This window comes from Mastacembelus armatus, chromosome 3 (genome assembly GCF_900324485.2).
Source record: "Mastacembelus armatus chromosome 3, fMasArm1.2, whole genome shotgun sequence".
Taxonomy (NCBI): domain Eukaryota; kingdom Metazoa; phylum Chordata; class Actinopteri; order Synbranchiformes; family Mastacembelidae; genus Mastacembelus; species Mastacembelus armatus.
The window spans coordinates 13,510,754-13,518,195 of NC_046635.1; positions in this window are offsets into that span (position 1 = coordinate 13,510,754).

Below are 7,442 nucleotides of genomic sequence, written 5' to 3' on the forward strand. Positions count from 1 at the left end.
TGTATTTTCATTCCGTAGCAGTTTCATAAGTGAGTCCATTCTAAAGCGTGGGTGTAAAAAAAGTAGAAAAAGTAGGGAAAGTGACAATAACCATATATTTACCTCAAAACCAGTAGTTTTGGTGGAGCCACAGAGGTCATACCAGTATGCTATACAATAACAGTTTGATTGATGTTGATGACAGAGAGCACAGTTCACAATGATAAGACATGCACAATGAAGCAGGAACAAACTGCATCTGACTGAAAAGCTTCACCCATAAGATACTGGGTTCTGATATTATTTCATGTATTTATTTCATATTTGAGTGTGTGTTTTGACTTATATACAATCCATACATACACAAAACAATTGACACATAGAATTAGCCTTAAATATTTTACCATCATTTATTACTACTCTGTTGTAAAACTAAAGCATCAATCATTATAAACCAGTGAAAAAATGCTGTGTGTTGAATCATATGTCCTTGTGATGAGGGGATGTTGCTTGGGACAGAGACCATTAACCTGGCTAGATAAAAACCAGGCATTGTAATCTGTCATTATTCTTAGTTTGTATGATGACAAGTGACAAGTGACCCTGTAATTCATTTAGGATTTAGTTCAAATAAATCCTCTAAAGTTTTTTTTATTTTAAAGTATTAATGCATAATCTTTTTTATGCATTTTAAATATGAACCCCATTAAAAATTTAAAATCTGATTCTTATTTATTTGACTGGTTTAACTGCTTAAGAATCTTCATAAACTTTTCATTGTTATACCATTCATATTCTCTCTTAGTTCAAAAACCATGCTATGTTATATAAAGTATGGCCAACAGGGTGCATCATTGGTCAAGAAAAAATCTTATCTTCATACTAAGCTATTTGTCACAGAGGCATAATATCAAAATGTATGGCATTTAATTTATAAATGTTTACTATTTATTATTTATTCTACCCACCTAAAATGTTAATCCATCAGTCCATACCACCATATGAATTTCCAGAGCACAAACAGATGTTAGACGATAGGAAATGAGTGTTCTGTTTTGCAATTTGTGAAGTTGAACAAACCTTGGCCAAAGGTGAATACTTTCTGAAATCCAAAGATGGAACAGAGATATTGATAGAATAAGAACTAGGAATATATGTATTTGAAATCACATAGAGCAGGAAACTTATTTCTACTCAGCATCGAAAGGGTGAACCAGAACCAGATGGGTTCCATCCGTTACAGTTTGTACCTTTTTCAAACACAGACATAAAAAATAAACTCTGAAAATTTGAAAAAAGTTTCATGACCTTGCCAAATAATGAAAAGGTTTATTTTCTGTTGATATAAAATTAAAGTATAGTCTAATCCTGCCACAATAAAAGACAAAATAAATGATCTTTTAGCTTTTTTTCTCATATACTTTCTTCTTTTTTTTTTTAACCTTTTTAGGAATGTCTACATTGTACTGAGTCAAAGGCTTTCTTGTAGTCAATGGGAGCACAGGTTAGTCTGTCTGGTCCTACAGTCTTGACTGAGTGCTTTATCTAACAGTACTTCATGTTTTGCTCCTCTGGTGTTCTTACCCATCCCTTTCTGGGCAGAGACAGGTTATCGGACGATATTTGGATGGGACTGCTCCTTTTGGAGGTCCTTCAGGTTCAGGACACTCCTGCTTTCAGTTAGCCATTCGGTGCTGTGGGTTCCATCCATTAGCAGCTGGTTCATTTGAGTTGCTAGGCACTCATAGAGTGCAGTTAGTTTCTTTAGCCAGTAGATGTGGATCATGTCAGGCCCCTGTGCTGTCCAGTTCTTCATACTTGAGACTCTTTCTAGGATATCCACCATTGTGATGGTTACTGGGTTCTGTTCAGGGATGTTGCTGTGGTCTGCTCTCTGGTCCACTAGCAACTGAGCATTGGTGTTATGTCATGCCTCCTTCTCCCATATGATTTTCCAGTATTGTTCAGACTGCAGCCTTGGTGGGTCTGCCCTCATGTTATTACCCTGCCACTACCCAGAGTACACTTTTGATGGTTCAGTGGAGAACACCCTATTTATTCATCTTGCTTCAATTTCTCTGGTGTATGTCTTCAGGCGTGTAGCCAGGGCTGTGAGTCACTGCTTGGCAGTCTCCAAGGCCTCAGATACGGACAGCTTGTTGTACTTCTTACCCATCCCTTCATCCCACCTCTCTGCACTTCTGATAGTTGGCTAACTTCTCTCCATGTTGCCCTTATTTTTGCCTTCAACCTCCTTCTCCATGCAGGATACTGCTCCATAGTGGTGATGTTTATCTTGTGACCAAGCATCTCAAGGATCACTGCCATGGTGCATATCAGCTTGTTGGTCTCAATAATGGTTACAGTAAGGATTGTTTGTTATGCTGCAGTCACATCTTCTAGTAGAGAGTACTTCACTTAGTCTTGGTAACTGGCTGCAGAAGTTCCTGGTGTGCAGCTTACACATGAACTTTAATCTCAGCTGATCTTGTGTGGAGCTCACAGGAGCTTGCTGTGCAGCTTGGTATCCAATCTTATTCTCCCCAGTTTCCCTCTTCTTTTTCCTTTGTTACTTATTTGCTATGAATTACTTGGCAGCAAAGCAGTTACGTGGTTTCATTTTCCTTTTTGTATTTGGAATTTTTGATACAATGTTCAGTACTTGGTACGTTTTCTTAACATTACATAACCTTAGACATATAGAAGACTATAGAATTCTCTACTGTAATGCAACCACAGGGGGGCACAATCCAGTGTCTTCATGTGCTGGTCCCAAGTCTGAGAAACTGCAGAGGGTTGTGTCAAGAAGGACATCCAATGTAAAATTCAAGCCAAATCAAACATGCAAATCACAAATATGACTTCCATACCGGGCGCGGCCGGGGTTAACAACGACCGCCACTGGTACTGTTGACCTACAGGGTGCCAGTGGAAATTGGACTACTGTTGGTCAAGGAAGGAGAGGAGGAAGGCGTGTCCGTGGGCAAAGAGAGAAGAGGAAGGGCAGGAGTGTAGGACTTAGAGTAGGGACTTTGTCAGGAAAAACTAGAGAGTTGGCTGATATGATGGAGAGAAGAAAGGTGGATATCTTGTGTGTGCAGGAGACCAGGTGGAATAGTAGAAAGGCCTATAGATTAGGATCAGGGTTCAAGCTGTTTTATCATGGTGTGGAAAGGAGTAGGCGTTATCCTGAAGGAGGATTTTGCTAGGAATGTTCTGGAGGTGAAGAGAGTGTCAGATAGGGTGATGTGTCTGAAGCTGGAAGTTGAAGGTGTGATGCTGAATGTTGTCAGTGGTTATGCCCCACAGGTAGGATGTGAGTTAGAAGGAGAAATTCTGGAGGCAGATGGATGAGGTGATTCAGGGTATCCCTAGTGGTGAGAGAGTGGTGACTGGGGCAGACTTCAGCGGACATGTTGATGAGGGAAACAGAGGTGATGAGGAAGTGATGGGTAAGTTTGGTATGCAGGACAGGAATTCAGGACAGATGGTGGTAGACTTCACAAAAAGGATGGAAATGGCTGTAGTGAACACATTTTCCAGAAAAGGGAGGAGCCAACTTGGTGGTGACATATAAGAGTGGAGGCAGGAGCACACAAGTTGATTACTTCTTGTGCAGACGTTTTAACCTGAAAGAGATCAGTGCCTGAAAAGTAGTGGTTGGGGAGAGTGTAGCCAGAGAGCATAGGATGGTGGTGTGTAGGATGACTGGTGGTGAGGAAGATGAAGAGGACAAGGGCAGAGCAGAGGACCAAGTGGTGGAAGTTGAAAAAGGAAGAGTGTTGTGTGGCTTTCAGGGAGGAGCTGAAACAGGCTCTTGGAGGTCAGGAGGTTTTTTCAGATGACTGGACAGCTACAGCTAAAGTGATCAGGGAGACAGTTAGGAGGGTACTTGGTGTGTCATCTGGAAAGAGGAAAGCAGATAAGGAGACTTGGTGGTGGAATGAGGAAGTTCAGGAGTGTGTTAGAGGAAAAGGTTAGCTAAGAAGAAGTGGGACACTGAGAGGACAGAAGAGAACAGACAGGAGTACAGGGAGATGCAGCGTAAGGTGAATGTAGAGGTGGCAAAGGCCAAACAAAGGGCGTATGAGGATTTGTATGATAGATTGGACACTAAGGAGGGTGAGGTGGATTTGAACAGGTTGGAATACCTTCCTTTGTTCCTCGCAAGATTGTACTGTGAACTGTTTGTGTTTTGGACAAACTGACTGTTATCTTGAATCCTGGTTTGGTGTCTCTGTGTCCTGTCTCCCTGTTCCTGGTTCCTGCTTCTCCTGTTCCCATTCCTGCGCACATGAATTGAGCTTTGCCTTTGCTTGATCCAATAAAAAGTCTCTGTTTCTGCAACCTTGGGCACTGTGGAAATCCCTCTTTAAAAAACATAACAATATTGTGTACTTTAACTAAGAAATATAGCTAAAATTAAATGTAGGCATAGTATTATATTTTGAAAAGAATTACACAATTTAAAAAGTAAACATTAACATATATTTGGAACACATAACTTACAAATATGTTTAAAGTAGAGTGAGCTTTTAGGAAATATGTTTACTAATTAAATATTGATATTTCAATATACTTTGTAAAAATTTACTTTGAATATGCATTTTTTTGTATAAGTAACTCTTTAACTAATCTTGTACTTTGGTGACTTACCAAAAATATTAGGGGAGAGTGGGGTGAGTTGTGCCAGTTTTTACTTAAAGTGACTTTAAAGTGAGGCCATGATAGTAAGGTCTCCAACTACAAAATGAACTTAAATTTCAGGATGTGGTGCATCTCTGGGAACAATCACTTTTGACCTGAAATATAGTATTTAGGAAATATAGCTTTCTGAAAAAAAGTGGTCTTGTGGCACAACTTGCCCATGGAGCGGGGTGAGTTGTGCCTTTGAAGAGAAATTGTAATGGGAGGTAAATTGATTTTTGAAGTAAAATGGTATATTTTGATCTCAGAAACTGTAATACTTTGTAAAAGCTAGACAAATTCAATACAAAATTATTCTTATAACGTTTATTTAAAGGTATTTTACAACATCAAAGGTCAATTTTCTGAAACAAGACCTAGCGCTTCATGAACAAATCAGAGTTTAGTTCAAAGTTCAAAATGAAAAGTTTGAATGCAATCCTTTTTACAGATCTGGGCTACTACATAACATCCCACTTGTCAATGCTACAAGGGAATATAAATTTCTGCTCCCTTCTGGCTGTGCCTCCAAATTTTTGTGGTGTGGGTAGTTTCTTACACACATCTTTTCTAGGGATGAATCCTTCATCATTTTCTTTGAAAGTGAAGATGGGTTTTCCATCCAAAGACTTCTTACTACTTCGCCTTAGAAACTTTGCATTGATGTCGGCACCGTCTACCTTCTCAACCAATCCAATGTAGTTGTAGGATTTGGTTTTGCCTGCAAAGTTCACAATGACAAAGTCCCCAGCAGACAGATCCTTGTCACCATCATCATCATCATTCTGGACATCTGAACTCTCATAGTCAGTGGTGTCGTTAAGTGGAATGGAAATGTCACTATCTTCTGAGCTACTGGAGACAACCACTTTCTTTTTTGGTTTGGTTGGTTTATTCCCTCTCTTGTTATTTTCACTGCTTTTCTTCTTTTCACCCCTTTTCTTTTCTCTACAAGCATACAAGAAGTATGGCTTGTAGAGATACATAACCCAATTGGGCAGAACCAGTTAAACCACTTGAAAAATATTTAGTTGGGGGTGAATTGTGCCACTGGCATAACTCTATCTCACAATGAGTTGGCATAATACAACTAACCAAACATAATATCTATTACTAGTAACGGTTTTGAGAACAATGATAACAAGGCAAATACGTTAACACATTACGGAGCGCTATACAATTAGCCTACTAATGGCTGTTGCCATTAACAACACGGGAAAATACTGAAACTCACTTGCAATAGACGCACACAACTACACAACAGCTGCTGCTGTATATCAGAGTATGTCTCTGATAGTCCCTGTCGTTTACTGCACGTGGCGCCGATGACTGCACCTGGCAAGGTATCCAAGCAGACAAGGTGGCTCCCGACTGGTCGAGAGCTCGGGTCAAGGGAGAGTGTTGTAGGTAGGGGGGGCGGAAGTCAGCTGGGGTGTGTCCGGTGTAAAGTAACCACTAGGGGGTCTTTTTACAACATGTGAGCAGGATAGCAGTTCAATTCAATTTCAGTTTGTATACAATCATCTCAAGACACTTTACAAAAACCCATCAAATGCCTTATGAGCAAACACTTGGTGACAGTGAAGAGAAAAAAACTCCCTTTACCGGAATAAACTTATTAAACTTTCATCCTCAGAACAGTTATAACTCATTTGAGAGCCTCACTCTTAGTCTCTCACATCCAAACTGGAAAACACAAAAACCAGTTCTACTTGTCGTTGTGTACTGTCCACCTGTCCCTTACTCAGAGTTTTTAACTGAATTTCCAGACTTCCTGTCTGATTTAGTGCTTAGTTCAGATAAAGTCATTATAGTGGGAGATTTTAACACTCATGTAGATGTTGAAAATGACAGTCTCAGCACTGCATTTAATTCTATATTAGATTCAATTGGTTTCACTCAAAATGTTAATAAACCCACCCACTGTTTTAATCACAGCCTTGATCTTGTTCTGACCTATGGCATCAAAATTGAACATTTAATAGTTCTTCCCCAAAATCCTGTTTTGTCTGATCAATCTTTAGTAACTTTTGAATTTAAGATGATGAATCATGCAGCGTTTGGAACAAAATTCCACTACAGCAGATGCTTATCTGACTATGCAGTTAATACATTCCATCTTTATTTACATCTATGCCAAGTATAAACATAGTGGAGGGCAGCTGCCTCAATCCCACTCCCTACCAAATTGATCATATTGTTGACAGAGTTGTAGCTTCACTGTGAAACGCTTGATACTGTGGCCCCTCTGAAAAAGAAGTTAGTGAATCAGAGGAGATTAGCCCCATGGGATAATTTACATATTCTATTCGTACCTTAAAGCAGGCATCACGAAGGCTGGAAAGGAAGTGGCGTTCCCCAAATTTAGAGGAAAATTTTCTAGCCTGGAAAAACAGTCTATTAACATATAAAAAAAGCTCTCTGTAAAGCCAGAACTGCATGCTATTCACCACTAATAGAGGAAAATAAGAACAATCCCAGGTTTCTTTTCAACACTGTAGCCAGGCTGACAAAAAGTTACAGCTCTGTTGAGCCCAGTGTTCCCTTAGCTCTCAGCAGTGATGAATTTATGAGTTTCTTTACAAATAAAATCACAACTATTAGAGATAAAACTCAGGTGGTTCATCATGGACATGAACAAACTGGAATCTGTCCGATAAGTAGTTTTGGAACCATTTTAACGCTGTTCCTTTGATACCAGTCACATGCTCCAGTCTCTGTAATAAGATGTTGTGGTCAATGGTGTCGAATGCAGCACTAAGGTCTAGGAGGACAAG